The sequence below is a fragment of the Tetrao urogallus genome (genome assembly GCF_951394365.1).
Source record: "Tetrao urogallus genome assembly, chromosome: 1".
Taxonomy (NCBI): domain Eukaryota; kingdom Metazoa; phylum Chordata; class Aves; order Galliformes; family Phasianidae; genus Tetrao; species Tetrao urogallus.
The window spans coordinates 21,380,555-21,405,324 of record NC_136813.1 but is presented as its reverse complement, the minus strand read 5'-3'; positions in this window follow the sequence as shown (position 1 = coordinate 21,405,324).

The following is a 24,770-nucleotide window of genomic DNA, read 5'->3' as shown; positions in this document are numbered from 1 at the left end:
AGGCATTCCAAGAAATATTATCTGTTTTCAGAACGTTTTGCACTTCTCATGAACAAACAATTTTATTTTTTGAGATTTACATCCTTACAGAGAGCATTAGAGCCCAAGTATCGCACAGTAATTGAAACGCAGAATTCAGGTCTGCTCTGCTAAAGCTAAGAAGCTTATGTGATCACGGGGTCCTCAAACATGTCTTTCTCTTTCCCTCCCAATAGTTTCCAACTGCTTGGGAAGCATTACCCATTTTTGCTAGAACAGTGACCTGAAAGGCAGTTAACTTACTATGTGCTCCATGGAAACAGCTGGGTAAAGAACTGCTTCTGATGGACAGTCAGTGTGTGCCACAGCAGAGACATGGGCTGGAGGAAAGGCTCACATCATGTTACACATCAACAAAGCTCTCATGGAGAGAAATTTTACCATCATCATCATCAGATGAGCCATAAGATAAAAATTCCTAGGAAACTGAACTTTATCAGCCCCAGACCTCATAGGATAACATGTCTAATATCTTAATATCGACCACAATTAATCAGGAGGAGGAAGAAGCTGGCAAGTAAAATATGAAAGATGCAGGTGTTACTACTTTTTAATCTAAATCTTCTAATAAGGATTGTGTAATGAAAACTTTTAATCATCAGTATAACTTCTCCTTCAGACTATGCATGGCTGGGAAGATCTCAAATGAGCAACACAACTTCTTATGGATATAAAATGTAGAATTTTGAGGTACTGAAAATAATCATTTAATAATAACCACATTGGAAGTGCATCTATGGACTGATCAGAGCAAATTTCACAGGGGCGTTTCAGAGCAAATTCTGATTAAGATAATACATTCAGCTTTCCTTCTAATTCACTTCAAAGCTCATCACAACACAATATAAAAAAAAAAAAGGAGATATGGAGATAAGTGATGTTAAGTCTGTTAGAAGTACTTTAATAGCCAGTGATGTATCTATTTTCCCACTTAATAACAGATTACGACTTTGTTAGCACATTTAAAATGGTTGGTGGGTTACCTGTTGTCTGTTTTGCCCTCAGTGCCAACACTAACTGCAGGATCATTGTGGCATCTCAGAACACACTGAGGCTAAAGCCATGGCCCTTGGGCAGCAGCAGGAAGGCCAGTACTCTCAATACCAAGTAAATCCCAGCTATGCTGTTTTCATAGAATCATAGAATTGCTCACATTGGAAAAGACCTTAAGGACCATCGAGTCCAACCACAACCTAACCGTCCGACCCTAACTCTAACAACCCTCTGCTAAACCATGTCCCTGAGCACCACATCCAAACGGTTTTTAAACACAGCCAGGGATGGTGACTCAACCACCTCCCTGGGCAGCCTATGCCAGTGCTTCACAACCCTTTCTGTAAAGAAGTGTTTCCTGATATCCAACTTAAACTTACCCTGGTGCAACTTGAGGCCATTTCCCCTCGTCCTGTCACCTGTCATTAGTGAGAAGAGACCAACCCGCTCTCGCTGTAAGCACCTTTCAAATACTGGAAGAGAGCAATAAGGTCTCCCCTCAGCCTCCTTTACCCCAGACTGAACAGCCCCAGTTCCCTCACTCTCTCCTCATCGGCCATATTCTCCAAGCCCTTCACAAGCCTCGTTGCCCTTCTTCGGACCTGCTTCAGTACCTCCATGTCCTTTCTGTACCGAGGTGCCCAAAACTGAACACAGTACTTGGAGGTGAGGCCTCACCAGTGCCAAGTACAGGGGTTTTTCTACAGCTTGTCAGGTATATGTATGATGATCACAGCAGAAGTCATGCAGAAGAAAAACATGCTCTGTTACTAAACAAAGTCTCCCATTAGTTGATTGTAAAGTTTCTTTTTTAGAAATTATGCAAATAACATTTATTTGAAAACCAGTTACTAGCTAAATACACCTAATAATTCATTCAAAAGACAGAAGCATCATGTAACACTGTTGAATGTTTCCACTCCCTCAGATACGTAGCAAGCAAAAGTTCCCATCTGACCAGAGAGGGGTGCTCTGGAAGGGATTCCTAGACGAATTCTGTGTTCCTTGTCACAACCCAGTCAGGATTTTTTCCAGTTTCTGCTCCAAGACAAACCACAAACTATGATACAAGAAATAAAATAAACCTACATCCTAACAATCATTCATTTCACAACAAAGACTGAGACATGTATATGAACTCCTTTCAAAGCACTTTAATTGTCTGTGCTCTTACATAGCTCAAATAAAATAAAGCACTCTACCTTGAAGTATGGGCCAATACTCCATGGACTTGAGCAAGAGTATTCCTATTATCACATAGCCATACTTTGTTCCAGCTCATTTAAAAAGATGACAAGGAATTTGTAAGATATATTTTTCTCAGTATAAAGTTTCAAGAATTGAATCTCAAGTACAAAAGTGAACACATGCTACACTTTTGCCTTTAGGCTTTTAGGCATCTGCTTAAAACATCTATGGACGTTTCTTGGCTGACATGAATAAAACATATCAAAAAAAGTAAATAAGATCTACAATTTTTACCAAGGCAGTATTAGAAAAGAAAACTTCAGTTTTCAGTGGCAGAAATCCAAGTTTTAAATTCAGTTCTTGCCACCCCTGACTGTACAGACATCAGAAATTCTCCCATCATTCCCCCAGACAGGCATGACACCTACAGCAGCCTCCTGCTATGGCTGCCTGCACAAATGCCACAGCTGCTGCAGAACAGAATGAGGAGACCTGCTGCAAATATTCAGTGTTCCATGGAAAACAGGTCTTAATGACAAATTGGTAGAAATATCAGCAACCAACTAGGACGGTGGGTTAAGCACGTTAAGCAGCCTACTGATTTCTAGTCTGCAGGAGGTGGACCCTTGGGCAGGAACCACGGTGCTCCTTTCTGGGCCAGTTTGGTACGCATACAGAACTCACAGACTTCTTTTCTGGAAAAAGGAAACACAAAACATCCAGCCCACCTCACAGAGAATTCAAAGGAACACTCGTCTCAAACAGCACTCTGCAATCTCAGAGACCAAAAATACATGCCCTCGGACGGAGCACAGAGACTGTCTGAAGCCTGTAAAAGGTACTGCAGAATTACACCAGCAAACTGTAAGCTTTTCAGATCCTTACACAGGGCTGCGTGCAAATACTGTAAATGTTAGAGATAAATATCCCACATTCAAGATGACACCAGTACTGGAACTGACCGTTATTCAGAAACAAATTTTACAACTCAAATGCTTCCAGATCTTTGCATTTAAGTCAATCTTTTGCTCTTCTTTCTGAACAAACATTTCTCATCTCTTAGGAGATCATCTCTGCTAGGTCTTAGGTTAGCAGGCCATTTTAGATGTGTTCATTGATCCTGTTTGTATATATAATACTTGAACACTTAGTGGGACAGCTGTTGGAACACTAACTTCACAAGTTACCCATATCCAAAGTAGAAGACCTAATTAGAAAGCATGGGCAGGCTCTCTACTTCATAGTAATTAAAAATAAAACATCAACCATCCATTCTACAGGAGAAGCTGAGAATATCCAACAAACCGATGGTATGGGAATCTCTGAGAAGCAGCTTCTGTTCCAGACCTTGCTCTGACACAGGCAAGTTACCTGAAGCCAGGCAGTTTCACACCCAGTCTGGTGAAGCACTGCAGCCCCAACTGTAAGGCGGTGGGCAGACGCATCTCTTTTTCCCCAGATGTTACATTAGCACAAATCATTCAATTTAGTGGAAAACATTCTGTGAATTTGGTCCAAGTACGGCATCAAAAACAAATAAGACAGCAGTTAACTGGCAGAAACTTGCTACTCCTCAAAGTAGCCACAGATACAGATCGGTCATTTACATCAGCAACAAGTATGTTCAAAATGATCATAATCTTAAGTAAGATCTGAAAAGGACATTAAACTTTGCTATGTGGTTTTTAAGCCAGCTCCAAAGTAAATAGCATCAGGTTCACCTTGAGTATGAGATGCAAATTATCTCAGTTTTGTTCTTGCAATTCCCACTGAAGCAGCTGTTGTTAGTCATCATCACAGACCCCAGGTTTAATTTAGCACAGTCGTTCTTATATTCAGTCCTCCAGGCAACAAAGCTGAAACACTACAAGCCGCATCATGGAGTTCTCTCCTGTAACAATAATTCTAAAATTAGAGAGCAACAGCCTTCTGTACACACTACGATATACAGAATGTTTATGAGTCCAACAAGTGTATTCTGGTTTTATATTCTTATCCAAATTCAGACTGAAATTGATTATAGAAATCACTGCTATCCCTTCCTGCATACAAACATACGATGACCTTCCCTTCCAAAATTTTGATCAAACAGTCCAAGATAAAGCGACACGGCAATGATGGAGATCGCTCTCAGATACTGTCAGTCAAGTAAAGTCTGCACTGGCTCCCTGAAAGCTTCATTTTACTAGAATAGGAACGTGCAAGGAGTTTGTTCATTTTATCATATTGACCCACTAATAGGAGATCCACGCAGATTGGGGAAAACAAACTAAGTGGTCCACTTTTGAAACAGAAAACATGAATTTTAAAGCCCTAAAACATTAGTACTGGTAAATATTCAAATCTCAAATATATCATCTAGAATCCAGTCAGCTTGCAGAAGATGTTTATGCATGTCACGAATATCTAAGATGTATATAAGCACTGCAGGGGTAGACTGAAAAGAAAAACAAACCAAAACATAATACTTCCACAGGTTTGATTTCTCTCTGAAGTAGAAGCTCACTAGAATTAATAGAAGCCAGTGAGCCCAACTGTCAGTTGTTACAATCATTACAAAATGGCAGATGCCATCTGGAAGGACGAGTTAAATAATTTATCAAACAATTTCAAATATCATCAAATTCAACGCAGCCAGCCATTCAAACTGCTTTTAGCATCTGATATGGCTCTAATGGAAAAGTATGAGCTATTCAGAAGCACTTGCTATTAAGCAGAATTATACTGATGTTTTGAAACGTTACCCAGACATGTCCAGAAGTGACACACTATGAATCACATTACAAATACATTCTCCTGCTCTTGACATATTACCAGCAACATCCAAGAATTTATGCAAATTAAGAAACAAGTACTTTTGGCAGTCATGTGTCACAATGGAGAGCATGGAGATTTTCGTTCTGCACAGCCTAGAACCATTTTTTTTCCCTACTGAATTAAAAAAGATACACACAGCATTTACCCCATAACAGCATTATAAATATCAGCCGAGGCTTCTCCAGAGAATTAAACAATGCCCATATGGTACAAAAGCAACTTCCTAGTAATAACAGGTTGTACTCCATTGTTCAAAGCACAACCCTTTACAAAGAAAATGTAAGTCGAGATTACAGTTGAAAGCTTTCCTTTCATTCAAATGAGTGGGCTTTTACACCATTCCAGTAAGCTTTAGGGCACTGTCAAGGATAGAAGGACTCTAGGAAGAGTGGGAGAAAAGTGTCTCAAATTCAGGTAAGCAAACACAACTGGGCAAAGACAGATGGATGAACTGAGATGCTAATTTGATTTTAAAAAAAGAAAACAACAAATAGTCTTTAAGGATGTTAAGGTGTTCACTTTATGAATATTAAATTAATTTACTAATCTGCTATTAACCACATTCAAATAAATAGGGAATGTTAAGCACAGATTTGGAAAGAATAAATATCCAATTCATGAGTATGAAATGTAGCAATAATACTTAGTATGATGCCATGAAACTATCAGCACGTTGGTCCAAAACATTACTGTTGTCTGCTAGCTCCCAGGACAACACAGCATATGGCTATGGTCAACCACAGATGGATGCACACAAGGTGCCAGAGACAGAGCAAGAGGAAAGAAACAAACTGCAAGATGGGAAATTGCTACTAGATAAAGAAAAATTCATCGTAAGTGTGGTCAAAAGCCAGCACCACTACAGCCAGTGGGAAGATGGAATTTCCATCCCTAGAGATGCTCAAAACTCATCAGGGCAATGGCTGAGCAACCTGATCCAGACGGGTCTGCTGTGAGTGAGGGGCTGGATAGATGACATCCAGAGGTTTTTCCAACCTGAAATACTCCATGATCCTAGGATTACAAGCTTCTTTCCTAAAATCCCTTCCCCTATTGGATATACACATTTCCTTTCTCATTTACACTCTAGGATGTCTCCTGTATACTTACAGTGGCTTTAAAACAAAGAAAAACAACTTCTCCTTTCTGAGAAATCACGATGAGATCATCAGCAAAAATGGTATAAACAAACACGACTGTTTGGCTTGATATAGCTAATGGTTTTGTCACAAGGATCAGCTGAAACACAATGGCTAAAACAAAATCAAAGGGTTAATGTACAAAATAACGAACAACACTGCCAGTTATCACTCCTACCTGCACCACAAACACGCTGCAAATCTTCTAAACAGAAGTGACAGTACAGAAGAAAACTACAGATCAAAATCTCTCAGGTAATCCCACAGGAAGAGCCACCAGGTACCTACATGATCAGGTGTAAGTATACACATGGCTGACATCTTGCCCCTCAGCCTGAAGACACGGCCATGGAAGACGACACAGTGATGAGCACCTCCACCCCCATGCTTTAGGTGTGACCTTAAGAAAAACTCTCCCTAAACGTGCAAGAAGTAAAAGCATCAGTGCGTACCTGTGGATATTAACTGGACCGTGCTTATAGACTCATCCTATCGATTTTTTTTTTTCTTGAAACACAAGTATTGGCCTTAAAAGAAGAAAAGAAAAAAGGCAAACAGTCGAACACGTGGTGTTGCTATTTTTGTAGGCAAATAGCCCAGTCCTTCAGAAAGACGGCACAGGACACCTGGACCAGCACCTCACCCAAAAAGGCGCTATTTAATAACGAGCACAGGGGAAAAAAAAACAAAAACAACAAACCACCCCAAACCCACCCAGGCCTCCCGAATCACGTTATTTCCCACTCCTTCAATAAACATGAAGCTATTTTTAAGCACACCAAGACGGCAGGCACAGCTAAAAATAAGTTTGCCGGCGCGGAGCGGCGCACTGTCTGTCCCTCACACGACGTCCCCGCCTCCGGCGGCCCCGCACGGGCCGAGGGGCGGCAGGTGGGGCGGCGGCCGAGAGGCTTTTGTCTCCGATCGGCCCGGGGAGACAATAAAGGAGGCGGCTGCCGCAGGGTGGGCGAGCCCGCAGGACGCACGGGGAGCCGAGGGGAAGGCGGACCCTCGCCGCGCCGCCAGCAGCCCCCAAACTTTCTCCCGGGCCGGGATGGAGAGTCGCCGCGCAGAGCCGAAGCGGAGCCGGAGATCGTACCCCGCCGCCGCCGCCCCTCCTCTACCAGCGGGGCACGGCACCGCACCGCACCGTACGCCGCCCTCCCGCACGCGGATGGGACGCGCACCCGCCGCCCGCTCGCGCGCTCACCTGCGCACGGCGAACGCAGCCCCGGCAGCGGCGCCTTCCTGCCCTCCTTCCCTCCCTCGCTCGCTCCTGTCAAAGTTGAGCCCGGCCTCCTCCGCCCAACCCCTCCCTCGCGGTCGGCAGCCGCAGCCCGCAGTCAGCCCAGCCCTCCCTCAGTGCGCTTGGCGCCGCCCCTCTCCCACCTGGGTCCTGCCGCCGCCGGGCGGGGAAGGGGAAAACCAAGAGGCGGATGCGGGCGGTCCTGCTCAGTGTGGACCCGCCCGGAGATCCCTGCGCTGGGCGGGGCGGGCGGCTCCTCCCCGCCGGGCCGTGCCGGGAGAGGCATCGCTAGGGCTGGGCTGGGAGCGAGGCGGCGGTGGGGACGGCTTGGTTGTATCGCTCGCGCGGAGCTCCGAGGTGGGAGAGGGGTGGCTGAGTGCCCGCGCTGTGGGGCTGAGCCCGCCCCCGGTGTGTGGGGCTTCTGTACGCAACTGTGAATGAAAACATCGGGGGTTTGAGCGGTGAATCCTGTGATAAAGAGTTCTTAAACCGAAATCTTCGCGGGGATGTGTGTTTCAGGGGTTAAATGAAATCAGAAAGCAGAAAAAGGAGAAGCGCGCGGTAATTGCTGCTCGGTATTCAGAAGGGAGCTTCTGAGAGGCGCCCTGATAAGCGGCGCTCCTTTGCTGCCAAGCGTGGAGCCAGCGAGAAACGGTGAAAAGATGAATTCTTGAGCCTGCAGTGTCAGATAACGGCAGGGTGATGGTGTGTCTGAACGCAGCCAGCCTGTAAAGGCTTGAAACAGTCCGTGTTTTGTGTGGGGACACAAGATACAAGTCGTGTGGAGGTTGTCCTTGTTTAATGGTGAAGGTGTTGGCTTGGGAAATAAAATGCTCGTGAGATGAGGTACCAGGAAAAATACCAACTTCTACTCATCTTTAGGAAAATGGCTTGAAAAAAAGCAACCTGGTGAGAAGCAAATTGCTCCTTGAACGATACTGCAGCTGCACTTGGCTTCCTAGGGGTGAACATACCTTCTCTCCTTGTCCTTCTACCTTTCAGCTCTCACTCTTGCCGCTCACCTGTAGGTTTTCTCTCGTGTGTGCGTGTCAGCTGAGCGTCTGTGCGCTGAGCTGTGTGCAGCTGAGCTGTGTGCATGCTGAGTGGCTGGTCTGACTGCGTGTGTCATTAATCTTTCCAAATTAATAACAAGCTGAAGTAAAACTGTGAGATTAGTGATGACATTAATTAGTGGTGCGGCTAATTGGAATGCCTCATCTACATCTCTCTGGTTTCTTGTGACATCTCAAAGGATGTAATGCCTTTCAGACTTTCACCCTGGTTTTCCATTTTACTTGTTAAGCAGAAAAGTTTCAGAAGTTGTGAGCACACGCTGGCAGACAACAGGACAGAATAACAAAATAATCACTTACGTCCTGCACCACTTAGAATTCCCAGCTAAAACTGGATGGAAGATGAGGAGTGAGAGCTGCCATCCACGTGAAGAGCTCTTCTGAGGGGTCAGTGGATGACAGTGCTTCAGAGTTTATAGGTCAGGATCAGGAGAGAGGACTTTGGCCCATTCTTGGAGGTGTTGAAAGTCAGGCTACATGGGCTTTGGGTCTGTTCATGGCAGGGGATTGGAACTAGATGGTCTTAAAGTCTCTTCCAACCCAAACCATTGTAGGATTCTAGTAAGGACTATGGTGATGGTAGACCCTATACAACGTGTTAATTATGGTTCTGCATCTATTATAAACCACATGCTACATTATAGTTAGACACATCAGTGGCAAATAAATAGTTGTATGACATAAAACATATATTAATGTAACTCATACCAGTTAGTTTTTAAATTAAAACACATCTAGGAGAGTAATTATGAACAAGACTCCTTTATCCAACAAGGGCATATCTATCAGGGTATCACAGGTTAATGAAAGAGTTGCCTAGACATCATCTATACAGCATCTGTGCTGTACATCACTGCCACACAGATCAGATGCTCTGGGGAGAATGGGGTAGTTGGACTTCACCTGTATTCCTGTGCCTCTTGTTCTACAACACAAGTTCTTAAGTATTTTGTGTCAATGTCAGAACAGTTAAAAACCTTATCGTATGTTTCCTGTGGAGGTTGTGTACTCAAAGTTAGTATGTGTTCAGTGTTAGGAGGTGAGAGACTGTTTTTTTACAGCAGCTAGTGTCTAATTCAGTGCTTCTGCCTCCCCTGAAATCTCATCTGTGATGTTCCATAGGAAAACTGCAGGTAGATATTTCTGTCTGAGCACCAGTATTCCTCAGATAGCCAGCTTCATAGAAAGTCAATTGTTTTGATCAGGAAACATCTCATCTGCGTCTCAGGGTTTACTTTATTAGAAAAATCAGCTTCATCATTTTAGAAGTTGACCTTTATAAAAATTAATTAATGAAGATAAGGTACAATTAGCAGAAACACAAGGATATTCCAAGGAGACACAGCAAAGGAGATGTCCTTGTGTATAGCACCTACAACACCCTTCCAAGCTGCATTATCTTGTAGGTTGCCACAAGGCTCTTGGAAAGCATCTTGCAAAATTTGCTGGGATTGTAAGTCTGCATGGAGAAACCCAATCAAATCTCTACATTGCAACTTTCAAAAGGCACTGGATTCCCAGGATTTAAAGGTTATACACACAAAATTCATCCCCAAGAGTGACCAATATGCTGAGCAAGATAAATGCTGGCTGATTCCCTGGAATACACTAACCCTACACTAAATGCTACACAACTTTGCCACTACAGGACTGATTGTAATTGCTGATAGTGCATGCTGGGAGAAAATTGCTACCCTTTGAGGACAAAAGAGGAACATAGGGGAAATTGTGTCTTAGAAAGGATTTGGTGAGCCCCTGTCTCCTCAGGGCAACTAGATTTGTAATAACATTTGACTAGGATTTCTCTTAAAGCCACAGATGAGGCTAAGTCTGTTATTTTTTTATTGTTTGTAGAAGTTGCTATTGATAACGGGTGGCTACCCATAGAATACAACTTCATCCCATCAGTCTTTTGGGTGTGGAAGGTGGGGCTCTCCCAACCTACTGCTTAATGTGTGCGTTGCTCTTTGAAATACTCGACATTTTTAGAAAGAGACTGAAACCTGCTCTGTCCAGTATTTTATATCTGACAAATCCTAGAGCGATAACAGGGAAACAGGGAACTGACTATCAAGTTGCATTATGTTAGACAGCAACTGGAAAAAGGCCAGCATTAACTGCATCTCAACTGTCTCTCAAACATGATGAGATTTTTACTATGATAAGATTTTCACACCAAGAATGTCTGACAAGATTTAGGAAGGGTATAGCTGGGTGTTGGCGAGTTTTGCTCTAATTTGTACCTTAAAACGATTGAGGATGGAGGTAGGATGATCTTATTTCAGGTATCATCATTTTCATTGTTCACTGAAATCAGAAATCACATTTTTGAAATGCAGATGGGCATTATCCAGCTTTTTATGCCATCTTGACCATAAAACACAACTATTTTTATGAATACAAGGAGTATCTTATAATAAAAAGAGATGTGATTATCTTAAAATTTCAGCTACTGAAGAATTCAGTAATTTCTTAAATGGGATCAAAAGTTTGCTAGAAAAAGCTGCTAAAAAGAAGTGCAATGCTAACCGAAGGAGAAAAAGTGATTTAGCAGGACTGTGGTGTTGAAAGGTTGAGTGGTGATGAAGGAATATGTGGCATTTGGATATACTCTTCATGAAAGAACATGGAATTAAGAAAAACATTGCTGAAGAACAAGAAGTGCAGAATTGTGGGACACTGAACGAAAATCGGAAACAGGAGGCTGAGGTCTGAAAGGGTATTGAAGTGATAGGACGAAGGCAGGTGGATGGGTTAAGAAGAAGAAAGTATGGAAAATGAATAAAAATATGTTGAAGGAGAAGGAAGGAAGGAAGATAAAGAAGGTATTATGGGAGATACTGGGAAAAAGTATTCGTTGGCTGAATATGAGACAGAACTAGAGGGTATGAAGTGGAAAGTTGAAGGAAATTCTGAAGGAGACAGGAGTGTGGAAACTGAGATCTGTGCAAGGTCACTGCGTGGAAGGGGAAGAGAACTGACCAGCTGAACTCTCCTGGCACTGTTTTCTATTATTTACCTAATGACAGTGGCAGATCTTCATAATAATGAATAATGATACTTAAGTCCTTTGCAAACAAATTAGAATGCCTCTGTCCTTACAAGGGTAGTGGAGGTTGAATTTCCAGCCCGAAGTGATTAGTCATGAGGCGTGCATGCTGGCTGAAGGGCTGGGAGCAGGGCTGTCATTTAATAGAATAGTCTGCAACCTTTTAGAGATCACACTGCTTGTGTGGGAGCTCTCTCTAAGGCTCAGTGTATTTCAGATTATAAAGGTGTTTTCTTTAACATTTTATCTCTGCATCTTTTGGCTTTTAAATGGCTTTTTTTATGATTTAACAGATATTCAGAAGCCGCAATAACAGAGATGTTATAGCATAACTTTTAAATGGATGTAGAAAGAGTTTTAGAATACGGCACTTTGTGTTCCTTTCTTCTTTTCTGTTTCCAAGGAAACAAGGAAACATGGTTGAAATGAATGTCTGAAAAAAGCAGTCAGTCAAAGTTGCAACTGATAATTTGTCAGTTCAATGAAGTTAATAGAAAATTGTTTTCATAGTCGGGCATTTGGGTACAATAAACAGCAGCGTATTGTTATGGTGTCTTTTGAAAGAGTGGCTGTCCCAGAAGCTAACATGTCTTGAAGCTCCCAGCTTTTCTTCTTCCTTCCTCTTCTCCAGTTAATGGCATGTTGGCAATGAAGGACAACAGAAATTTTTAGAAAATTTCAAAATGATTGAGTGAATCAGAATGGTGACAAAGAGAAGGCACTATGCACCTTACTGCTGGACTCTTCCCTAATTTTTCAAAGTACACAGAGAACAGGTGCTCTTTGGCTATTGCACTGCATTCATGTACGCTTTGGTAATACTCAAAGGTCTGTTCTCTGTGCTCAAAATACTTGCAACAAGTTCTGTCAAAGATGTGATATTGCAAACTCCTTTTTCTACCTCAGCAACTGCTACATTTACAGAAGAATAAAAGAGGAAGTTGTTATTCTGAAGAGCCGATACTTCCTTTCTCTCCTAACATTAAGAACTATTTTTAAGTAACATGAAAATATCTAAAATGACATCATTTTATGTTAGATAGAGTTTGCCCTTTTATTTTTATTTGAGGCAATGCAAGAAAATCCCATTTTCCTTCATTGAAATCCAGGATCATGGATATGCATAGAAATTGCATTCTCGAATACAGTCTCAGCTTTATTTCCTGTAGCTGGAAAGGATCTCTGCATTTGCTTTGCAGAGAGACCTTTAACTGCTGCTAACTCATCAGTTTTGTGAACTCACTCCTGCTGTCTTCTATTAGTTGGGTTCAGAGTGAACAAACTGAATTGAAAGGTGATGATGGAGCTGTGCTCAGCATCTGTTGGAAGCAAGGAAAGGTTTCAGCCCCCGCAGCGGGGGTTTGGAACTATGTGATCTTTGAGATCCCTTCCAACCCAACCAATTCCACAATTCTGTGATGAGTTTGGTGGCTCCAATATCCCTCCTGTGAAACACTCCATTTGAAGACTCCTCTTTGGGAGAATGATGGAGGAAATGCTTTTTGATAATGACCTTAACCAGCTTTTAGAGGAAGAAGCTGTCTTGAGGCACTCACATTCATCATGAAGGGAGCAAACATCCTTCAGATGCTTTTCACAAGCTCTGCTCACTGTGCAATTGCATCTATTGCACTGATTTTTGGGGCAGGGGAACCAAAAGGTAGGAATTGGTTGCCAAATTCTGAACAATACTGCAATTGGTTGTCCCCTCTAAGGGACTCAAGTGTTCAGTTCTCTATGCCTTCTTGCCATGTTTGCCAGTAGAAAGGGGTTGCAGAAGGTGGTGTTTTCTGACCCCTAGTGCAAATAACTTTCTCTAATAGCACGATTTGATTCAGAGCAGTTGTGAATCGGGGATTGGGAAATAAACCTTAATGAATTAATTACAGTTGTTTAACAGGAATTACAATACTAGACTAAGCACTGAAATGATGTTCCTTGCATTGGAACATTTCAAGGAGCATAATGAATACGGTGTCACTCACTAAATACACACCACACCAGCTTCATCTGCATGCCCTGATCTGCATTGGTAAGTGACACTAGTGCCTGGAACAAGACATAAGGGAATCTAACTTTAGTTTGCTTGCTTGGATTTGTGTGTGGCAGCATGAATAAGATAATGACACATAAATATAACACGTTCTCACTTGGTAAGATTTTTGAGAGAACAGAGACCTGAGTTTTAGAACTAAAACCTCCCAAGCTCACCTGCAGACTCTTGTGAATGGCAATAAGGCTGGCATGAGTTAACACACGGGCTTTGAAACTCTTAGAAACAGCCACAATCTCTGAACGTTATGCCTCCTATCAGACGTTCTCATGTCACAGCAATGCTAGGGCTGGCGTTATATTACTGCACAATCAATCGAATTGCAAATAAAAGACCCTCCTCACATTTTGCAGTGTAATACTACTTGGTTTCCAGAGGTATTAGATCTGTGGAATCTGAATTTTTCTGAAGTAGACGAGGTCTTCATTAATGAATTAATGATTTTAGCCAAAAATATAGGTGACATGCTGAGGTATGGATGGCTTTGGAAAGAGTGGAAGAAAAGTTTAGTGTGTGTCTTCTGCTCATGTAAGAATAGTTAGCTTTGCTGCTGAAACATCATGACAGTTGTACGAACTGTACAAGAAAACAGAAATAATTAGACCCTGCTTTCATGCCTGTGCTTATAATCTAGGTGTCTTAAGCAACTGTCCCATTGCTTACAGAGTTTTTTCCATTTATTACAAATGATGAAACTGTTTTGCCAGTGTACTGACTAGTGAAGCAATAAGCAGGAAGGCAAAACACATATCCCAGTAAATTAATTGGACGAATAGCAGAAGTTGGAGAAGTAGCAAAAAGCAGGCAGACTAGGTACTGATTTCATTTGAAATACACTGATGGCGTATATCGGGGCACGTGCATGTACACAACCCTGTACCTTTTCAGCCCTTTTAGCCAACTGTGGTGGTGCTGAGCAGTTATACAGAGCACAAAATTCTCTTTGCACTCTGTAGTTCTCTGGGCCGGAAGGGAGGTGAAAGACAGTAAATAATAGAGGCTGCTTCAACAACTGCTATAGCCTTTGCTTTTATGTGGGTGGAAAATTAATTCCACAGTCTCCTTCATTCTACCTCCTCCTGCTCCTCTGCATCCCTCTGCTGCACGTGAATTGTCTCCTTACACAACACCTGTCAGAATAAAATGGAGAGCAGCAGACCTCACTTTTGCTAGTAGGAGCTGCACCAGGATGAAGCGGTCCCAAATCAGCAGGCAGTGCTATAAACACGATAAACAACTTCCATAAACAGGTTAAGAGAAGAGTACAAGTTTTCTGGATGCCCGGGTTTAGAGATCCTCACAAATATGCCTTTCTTCTTAATTCAAACATACCACAGAAGTTTCTAGGCTACCTTTCTGATGTCATTTAATACTAAACCTGAAGTCATCAGGTGATGTGCAGGGCCATAATCTTATGTTCTCTGATGCTTACATTAATGTTTAAGTGTTTCACTATGCTATGTTGAAACTGTTTGTTATGAAAGGCTATTGTTGTACTGCAGTACAAACTTTGTAGTAAGAGGCATAGTTTTTTGTACTGTTGGCTGAAAATATTGACCTAAAAACTTGCTTAAGCATGCTTAAATAGATTAAGGAGTAATTAGATCTTTTGAAAAGGAGATAGGGCACCTTGCTTAAAATGCTTAATTTAGGGGATAAAATCAATATTTAGCAAAAGCTACTTTTCATTCCAAAGCCTGCTTGAAGAAGAAATCAGAACTATCCTTTATTTCATGGCAGATGCTTTGGGTGGGACTTAGCTGCTCCAGCACAGGCTCTTGGTGCCCTTCAAAGAGTGCAGTCATAGCTGTAACATCTGCATGGAGCTGTAGGTATGGGCAGGGACCATCAGAGATGCCTACACAGTACTGGCACTTCTTGAATGGCTCTAGGTGCCTATGTTTACACAGCTGACTTGCCCCTTTCTGGCAGGAATGTACTTGGCACAGTTCCTCTGGTATGTCTTTTCAGGCTTTAAGAAGTCCCAATGCTCTTTTTGTATTTCATCTCCTTGGGAGTTTGCTCTGCACTTTATAGGAATTGTTTCATTTCTCTTCTCTCTCTGTTTTAAGGAGACTTTCTAGTTTAATATGCATCTGCTTTAGGAAAGAAAGGGTGCAGAAGGAAAGGTCTGAATCTTTAGCACAAGGAATTTTGTATGAAGTAGTGCACTGTTTCTTTTTTTCTTGACTAACGCCCTTAAAAGCAAGTATTTAAATCTAGGGTAAGATTTCTTTAGCATGACTGAAAATTCGAAGTTGTTTCATTAAATTCAGAAGCATTATTTCAGATTCTTGTCAATATGACTGATACAGAATCGATGCATAAATTCAGACAGTACTTCAGAGATGATCATTATAGAATTATAGAATCATTAAAGTTAGAAAAGACTTCTAAGGTCATATAGTCCGACTGCCAGCCCATCCCCACCCTGCCCACTAACCATGTCCCCCATTTTCACATCTCCATGTTTCTTGAACACCTTCAGGGACAGTGACTTCACCACCTCCCTGAGCAGCCTGTGCCACTGCCTCACCCCTCTTTCTGAGAAAGAATTTTTCCTAATATCCAACTGGAATCCTCTAACATATAATTTAATTCCAAATTTATACCATCTGTCTCAATGATAATGACAAATGCTTCTGCAAACAGACAAATATACTACTAGCAATTCTGATCCTTTGAGTTTGTTTATTCTAGGTTATTTTAGGTACTGGTTTCTTTATACCCCTTGAACTGAGCATCCCTCAAGGAGCCAGGAAGGTTGTGCATTTAGTTGTAGTTTGTGTGATCACTGTAGGATTAGCAAAATCCTGAGATATCAGTTCTTATGCCAGCCTGAGTATTTGGCATGCTGCTTTCTGTCACAGTGTACTTGCAATTACTTGTCACTTGACTTCCATATTGGTTGCCTTGTTGCCTAATGGGACATCTTCATGTGGGTGACTCTTCTCTACTGAAGTGCCAAGGCAAGCACTAAAGTATCCCACTGAGCAGATATTTCAGAACAAAGACTGAAAACCTAAACACAGGTTTTCTGTGCATAACAAAATTGATTTTTAAAACAAGGCAGCACACCATGTCATGCAGTACAGTACCTCTGGGCACTGAAATCTGTGAAATAGTATAGTGGATCAGTAATGAGACACTCTACTCTGTTTTATTCATTAATCTTTCTAATTGCAAGTGGAACTTATGCAAATACATCTCATATGTTGTTTGAGGATCCTGGCGTTACAAAAATCTGGCTTTTTTTTCATGCTGAGGTCCAAAGGTAAATACACTCCATTAAGGCCTGAACATAAATAGGCTCAATTTAGTGTTCTCAGAAAAATCGAAGATGAGTCAATTCTGAGGGATTTCATTCAGTGGTACCAGAAAGTATAGATAGATCAAAGCTGAACTCTAGATAGCTACATTTACCAGTGCTTTTGTTTTAGGTCAGTTTTGTGTTTGTTTTTTTTTAATCCTGGAATACTACTACTAAAAGTCATAGAATCACAGAATCATGGAATCACAGAACCATAGGATGGCTTGGACTAGAAGGCACTTTAAAGCCCACCCAGTTCCAACCTTCTGCTGTGGGCAAGGGCACCTCCCACCAGCTCAGCTGCCCAGGACCTCATCCAATCCGGCCTTGAGCACCTCCAGGGGTGGGAGATTCACAGCTTCTCTTGGCAGCTTGTGCCAGCACTTCACTGCACTCTCAATGAAAAACTTCCCCTAAACATCCAATCTAAATCTCCCCTCCTTTAGTTTAAAACTCTTTCCCCTTGTCCTGTCACTATCTACATGTGTAAAAAGTCTGTCTCCCTCCTGCTTGTGAGCTTCAAGTACTGGAATGCCACAGGGAGGTCTTCCCAGAGTCTTGTCTTCTCCAGATGGAACAAGCCCAGCTCCCTCACCCTGTCTTTTTAGGAGAGGTGCTCCACAAATACTTTATTTCCCATTTTATTTCTACTTGATTTCCATTTTCTGAAACCATATTCCTTTAAGTTACCAAGATGCTGGTGCACAAAACATTCTGACCCAGTTTTGACTCTACTTTTCTATAGAATTTGATTTGCCCACCCACAGTGACTGAGAAAAAGATTTAGGCAACAAAATTTTAAAAACTTCTTTGATGAATAGATTAATAAATTAGGATAATAATAATTACATAGTTTTTCAAAAGCAGTATGTATCCCAGGGGGAAAAAAAAAAAGCTTACATATGCTTACTAAGTTAACATGAAAAATAATGCCAAAAGATGCAGCTTTCTGAGCCATTTTGAGAGGAAGCCAGTATGCTTTTTGAAACTTGTCTGACAGTCTTTTCGTAACTTTTATATTAAGTCTTCTGATATGAAGCATGAATTCAGAGCTGTGCTTTACTAGAAGCCAGATCATGTACACATACATGGAGGATTTGCAGGATTCTGTTAGCTATCTGGTCATTACAAAATGTCATTATGAATATTGATGAAAAAATAGATGAAAAAATAGCTATGTATATCTGCTTTCGAACAAACACTGTCAATAAAACCTCATACTTTATAAAAACTCCCTGCTTGCTCTATTACAACTGCAGGATTAAAATCTTAAAACTGAAAGAAACTTATTTACCCATGGCTGCTTATTTACTATTTGCATTTCACTGTTTTTTTAAGGTGAAAGAAAGGTTGTTTTTTTTTTTAGTCTGTTTCCATGTGTCTTGAATAAATACACAGGAATACTTGAGAGAAAAACTGTGCTACAAAACCATTAGTGTTGGGTTTCAGATCTACAGATCAAGAGAAATACATAGAAGAGAGAGGTCCAAACTCATTCTTTTTATCTGGGAAAATATTTCATCATGGACCACGCAACATCCTAAAATGAAGCTGGTAAACTCTTTCCCTCTGAATTTTCTTTTTCTTTTGTTTTCTTTTGTTTTCTTTTTTTTTTTTTTTTCTTTTTTTTTGTAACAGAAGTATCAGAGAACATGTGCATGGGCTGAAAAAGTACACTTTACCTTAACAAAAACCTCTCAGCAGCAAAAAGGGGGTGAAAAGGATGGTAGGGTGAAAAGAGTGGTAAGGTGAAAAGAGAGTTTAGTCCCGAAGGGTTATATACAGTTGGTTTGTTAGATTTATAGTATTAACACTTCTGCCATAACAGTAGATCCAGGTAAGTCCAGTGTTTGATAATTCTTTTGAACCTAATTTATCTGTTGGTCCATCAGTATATACTATTTTAAAAGTCACTGTTTTCATACAGTTTAATTTTTTCTTTTCTCTTGATATTGATATTGTTATGTGTATAAGTCTATGGGGCTGGATGATATGCATTCCAGGGTCCTAAGTGAGCTGGATGATGTAATTGTTGAGCTCCATCATATTTGAAAAGTTGTGGCTCTCAGATGAAGTCCCTGCTGACTGGAAAAAGGGAAACATCACTCAATTTTTAAGGAAGAAAGGAGGACCTGGGGACTTACAGGCCGGTGAGCCTCACCTCTGTGCCTGAAAAGATCATGGAACAGATCCTCCTGAAAGCTATGTCAAGGCATATGTAAGATAAGGAGACAATCCAGGACAGCCAGCATGGTTTCACCAAGGGTAGCTCATGCCTAACCAATCTGGTGGTCTTCTGGAATGAAATCTGGCGTCAGTGGTCAAAGGAAGGGCAACTGATGTAATCTACCTGGAATTGTGCAAGGCCTTTGACATGGTCCCACACCACATCCTTATTTCTAAATTGGAGAGACATGGTTTTGCAGGGTGGAGTATTTGGTGAATAAATAATCGGTTGGCCAGTTGGTATGTCCACATGAACCTATTAAGATTCAATAAGGCCAAGTGCAAGATGTTGCACTTAGGTTAGGGCAGTCCCAGATATGAGTACAGACTGGGGGAAGAACTTGAGAGCAGCCCTGTGGGGAAGGACTTGGATGTTCTGGTGGACAAAAAGCTGGACATGAGCCAGCAGTGTGCTCTTGCAGCCCAAAAGGCCGGCAGTATCCTGGGCTGCATCGAAAGAGGAGTAGCCAGCAGGGAGAAGGAGGGGATTGCCCCTGTCTGCTCTGCCCTTGTGAGGCCCCACCTGGAGTACTGCATCCAGGTCTGGGGCCCCCAGTAAAAGAGAGATGTGGAGTTGCTGGAGAGACTCCAGAGGAGGGTCACAAAGATGATCAGAAGGCTGGAACATCTCTTCTGTGAAGAAAGGATAAGGATTTGGGGCTTGTTTAGCTTGGAGAAGAGTAGGCTCCAGAGAGACCTCATTGTGACTTCCCAGTACTTGAGGGGAAATTATAAACAGGAGGGAGACTGACTTTTTACACAGTCTGATAGTGATTGGACAAGGGGGAATGTCTTTAAAATATAAGGAAGAGGGTTTGGATTAGAAGTTAAAAGGAAATTTCTTTACTCAGAGGGTGGGATGTAGCCTTGGGGAGCCTGAATCAGTGAGTGACAATTCTACCCAGTGCAAAGTGGTTCGAAGTAAATGATTTTTAAGGTTCCTTCCAACCTAAGCCATTCTATGATTCTATGATAATATAAATGCCTGAAGGCCTTACGTTTACTGTAGCTTGTATTGCAAAACAAGACAGCAACCAATCTCTACTTAGCTGTTGTTTTGTGTAAGCACAATTCTGTGGTGAGAAGCCAGACTATGGCAAAATAACCATGAGGTCTGTAGATCTGTAGCCACAGCATTGTTACCCTTTCAGTAGGTACAGCGTGACCAGACCTTGCTGTGTGACCAGTTGCTGCTGATTGATGCAAAAAACATTAAAGCTTTACTGGCGGTACCTACAGCTATCCTGCATATGCTTCTTTCCTAAGGAAGAAATTTACTGGCCCAACAGCCCTTGGATAACGCTTAGCCATACTCTCAGGGTACTGGGAGGTTGACTGACCCAAATTTTGACTGTGTCAGGTTTGGTGGCATGACTCCTCAGTTACATCTGGTGCTGCAGAGTGGCAGATGGCCCTTTGCCCAGCTCCAGGAACTGTTGGAAGTATCAAGCTCTCCTTTTTCCATTTTTTCAATTTCACGGATGCATCCTGTGGAGAACACTGGGTTCAGTGTGGATGCTGAAGAGGCTGCAGTGGAGCATCTCTTTGCCTAGAGCAGTTTAGTGGCGTCTCAGGGTGCTTGGTGAGTATGAGTTAGGGTCAAGGCCAGCAGGGGCTTCTTACAGATGATGCAAACCCTAAGGGCACGTTTTTAGTGCCTGAGGGCCTTGCAGGTCATGGATTCATTCAGGGCACTCAGTGTGAAGGTGTCTGAGAGCCTCGGAGGAGTCGTCTCTGAGATTGTATGGCATTAACTGTTGAGTAGAAATAAAATACAGATGGCTGTTATTTTAAACAGTACTGTAGTGAAGGGCAAAAATATCTCCACTAGAAATAAACTCTTTTCTTGATGTACCTTTTCCCTTGCAGTAAAGGTCTCTCACATGTGAGACAAGTGATTAAAGAGCTATTGTAGCAAACAGGAGAGCTGCCATGAACATCTTGCTAATTCCTTTGTGCTGTGCTGCTTAGTGAACCTTTACAAACGAGATTATTCACTCTCCAGTTCCCCTATTGTCGTTCTCTAGTCCCTTTCTATGTGTGGTAGCAAAAGCAAAACAAAAGTAACTAAAATGTCAACTTCTAAAAAGGCATTTCTTTCAGCTACAAGATGTTATTATTAGTGTGCACAAAACAGAACTGAAAAGTAATATGGGAATAAAACGAAGGTAGAGAAAAGACAGCAAACAGCAGTGAGCATTAAAAAAAAAAAAGACAATAAGCCTTGAAAAAGGAGAGCATCTTGCTTCTTCATATTCAACTCTTTATCTTTCCATCTTCGGGAATTGCAGAGTTGGTTACCAACCCCGAAATTCTTTTTGTAGGTGCAGGCAGAATTCCCAGGTTTTTGTGCTTTGGTGTCCCCTTCAACACTTTCTAGGAGAGAGGGATGTTATGTTGGAGATAATTGCACTATTTGCACCTCTGCTTTTATTAGTGAGATTCAGCTTATAAACAAAGATATTAGATTAATGAGTAATTTTCAACTGGTGCATACAAACAGGATTGCAACATTTCAGCTTAAATGCAATGGGTATTTCTGTGCTTTGTTTTCCATGTCCTTTTAGGCTGTATAACAGACAAGTTGAAATATTACTTATATTAATGAACACATCATCTTGTTTGACCTTTCAAAAACTATTGATGTTATTGGTCTTTGAACAATAGAATAGTAAGAGAAGGCAGCCAAAGACGTAAATGTGTTTTGATGGAGCTTTTTTGAGAATGAAGAGACTCTCTTTGGATACATAATTTATTTAAGGCATCTGTGTTCTTGAATGCAGAGACATAGTTCAACATTCAACTGACCACCACCATCATCTATCATCGTGAAGTAAGTTTTATAGGTTTATGCAGACAGGAAGGTGACTAACTTTACTTTCTGTTCCATTATTTATGTGTTGTCTGAGGGGACCTTTGCTTATATTGCAGTATCCTGATGTACAAGCTTTGTTCAGAGAAGGAAAACTAAGCGTTTTGATTGTGACCAAACAATGAATAATGCACTGTATTTTAGAACTATCCTAGGGGTATTATATATGTACCCCTAAATCACTAAGCATTATAAATGCTGAATAGAGTGAAAAATGAAAAAATGGAAAAAGGAGAGCTTGACAGTTCTGCAAGAATTATACCTCATCTTCTAGATGTAGCTCACTGCAAGCAAGGTCTGACCTGTGTTGTCTTTTCTTTAGAGCAGGGAGATAACATAAAAGGTTACACTTTAAAGGATGTTTCTCTGAGTAGAAGCTTCTCCTGTTAGAATTCCCAGTGCTGAAGCAGTGGCTGGTAAGTGACTCATTTCTGCCGGGTACAGGGGAATGTTCTCTGCCACCATCAGGCTCATAATACAGAATCTTAAAAAATTTCCCCACATTGCAGGCACTTGAACTGCTCTTGGGATTTTCACCATTCATCTTCTGTTCCTGCTCCAGTGATTCATTTGCTATTGATCATTTACTAACTGTGAGGGACAAGTAATGATTTTATTTATCACTGTGTTCTGTCAGAAAATTATGTTCTAAAGCCAACTGTTATGTTTTTTCTGCTTAATTTCCTACAGATCCTGGTGACAACATCTCAGAAGTGTTTAACACAGTACAAAGGCAACTTTCAGTTCTTTGTGATGGTTGTTTATGTTGGATATTTGTTCAAGTGCTGCTGTTTGTTCTCATCCAATTATCTGTACTGTTATTCTTTATTTTAAATTAATAGATAAATTAGATGGATATTAGGTATTAGTTTATTAAGTATTAGATTATTAGGTAGCAAATAGCTATGGAAACATTAAGAATTACATTACAAATGAGAGAAAAATCCCGCAAATACTAGTAACCCACCACACTACTTTATGTGTAAGTTATATGAGGATGCTCCTGTGCGCTGAAAAAAAGGCAGATGTCACTCCTATCTTCAGGAAGGTTAAGAAAGAGGATTTTGGGAACCATAGGTCAGTCAGCTTCACCTTGCTCCTTGAGAAGCTGATGGAGCAAATAATCGTGGAAGCCATTTCCAAACTGTCAACAGTTTATGGACTGGTTCGGCCCAGTTCCATGACCAGCAGGGCAGAGGGATTTCGCAAAATCCGCGCCCCCAGAAAAAGGGAACAGGGGACCCCAAAATAATTAAAAACAGCGGCAACAATCTGAGGAGAAACAAACTAATTTACTAAATATAGTATCAGAATGCAAGATAACACACTATAATACAATATAATTAGAATTGAAGGTAATAAATCACATATAATGAGAGAGAATGTCTGAAAGGTGGATAGGCCTCACCATAACACTGAGGTGAGATGCGCAGTCCAGTTGAGCAGCAGGGAGACGGGAGGAGAGCCGATGAAGAAGAGAGGACAAAAAAGAGCGCGTCAGGTGACCTTGCCAGGAGTTGTATCTCCTCCCTGTGACAGCAAAGTCCCCTGGGGAATGTAGTTCTTCTTCTCTTCTGAACGGGTACCCAGAACTTGAGCATTAACAGTTAAACTCCCGGTGCCCCACGTGATGTTATGATGTGGAATACCGAAAACCAAAAATCACAAAACCATGACATTCCACCCTAATTCTCCATCACTGCATCATGCTTAATATATACAAACAAACAAAATGGGGAGAAGGGGTTGATTAGGAAGAGTGTTACCAGTAGGTCAAGGAGGTGAGACACATCTGGAATGCTGGACCCATGTCTGGACTCCCCAGCACAAGAGGCTTGGAAATAACTGAAGCATGTCCAGGGAAGAGCCGTGAAGATGCTTTAGGTACCTCTCCCTTTTTACGTTTTATCCAAACATGAACCAGCAAGCTGCTGTATCTGTTATGCCCCTGGACTCCTGCTCTGCCATTACCAGGTACATGCTGAACTCAGGAGGCTCTGGAGACTGTTCAGATTAAGCAAGGCAGGCTCTAGCAAATTACACCAACCCCCCCAGTGAGTTGTGCAGTACTGGAAAGTGGATCAACTACGCCACTAACTGAGAGATCTTCTGATACCTGAATGCCAATTTTGATTTTTCATACAGAATACCATACTGAAATCTGTGTTACGTGAACATGTGGGTCAAAACCTTGCAGTTAACTCACTGCTGAAGTACAGTGGCCTTATTATTTGCCTTCACCTCCTGTCTTTGGGATGGTTCAATTTCTGCATTTTATTTCACAGTCTGGGTGGGCCTGAAGCATATATTCAGTCTCTTCATCTCAGCTGACAAATATTAATTCTTCAGGCTTTTCCTTATTTTCATTGTTGAGCCCACACACTTAGGTGGGGTTTTTGTTTTTCTCTCCCTTTCTGGATCTTCCTTATTTTTTCAAACTCCTGTTTGATAGCACTTCAGTAAGATGTATAATTTGGAGCTTCTAAAATATTTTGGGGCCTTTATTTAGTAAATATATATTTTTTAAAGTTTGCTGTAGGTTTTGCTTTTCACCTTTTCTGAAGGCTTGATTCTTCTATTTATAACAGGTAGGCAGCAATGAAATCAAAATATAACTGAGTTGGTTATGAAAACACAGATAATAAAGGTGAATTGTTCTTCCTTACAACTGCTTAAGTCCCATAAATACTCCCCCAAACATGTGCTCACCCATGCTGCCAGTATGCCTATGCTTCATAAAATCTGATGCAATGAAAACTGAATTG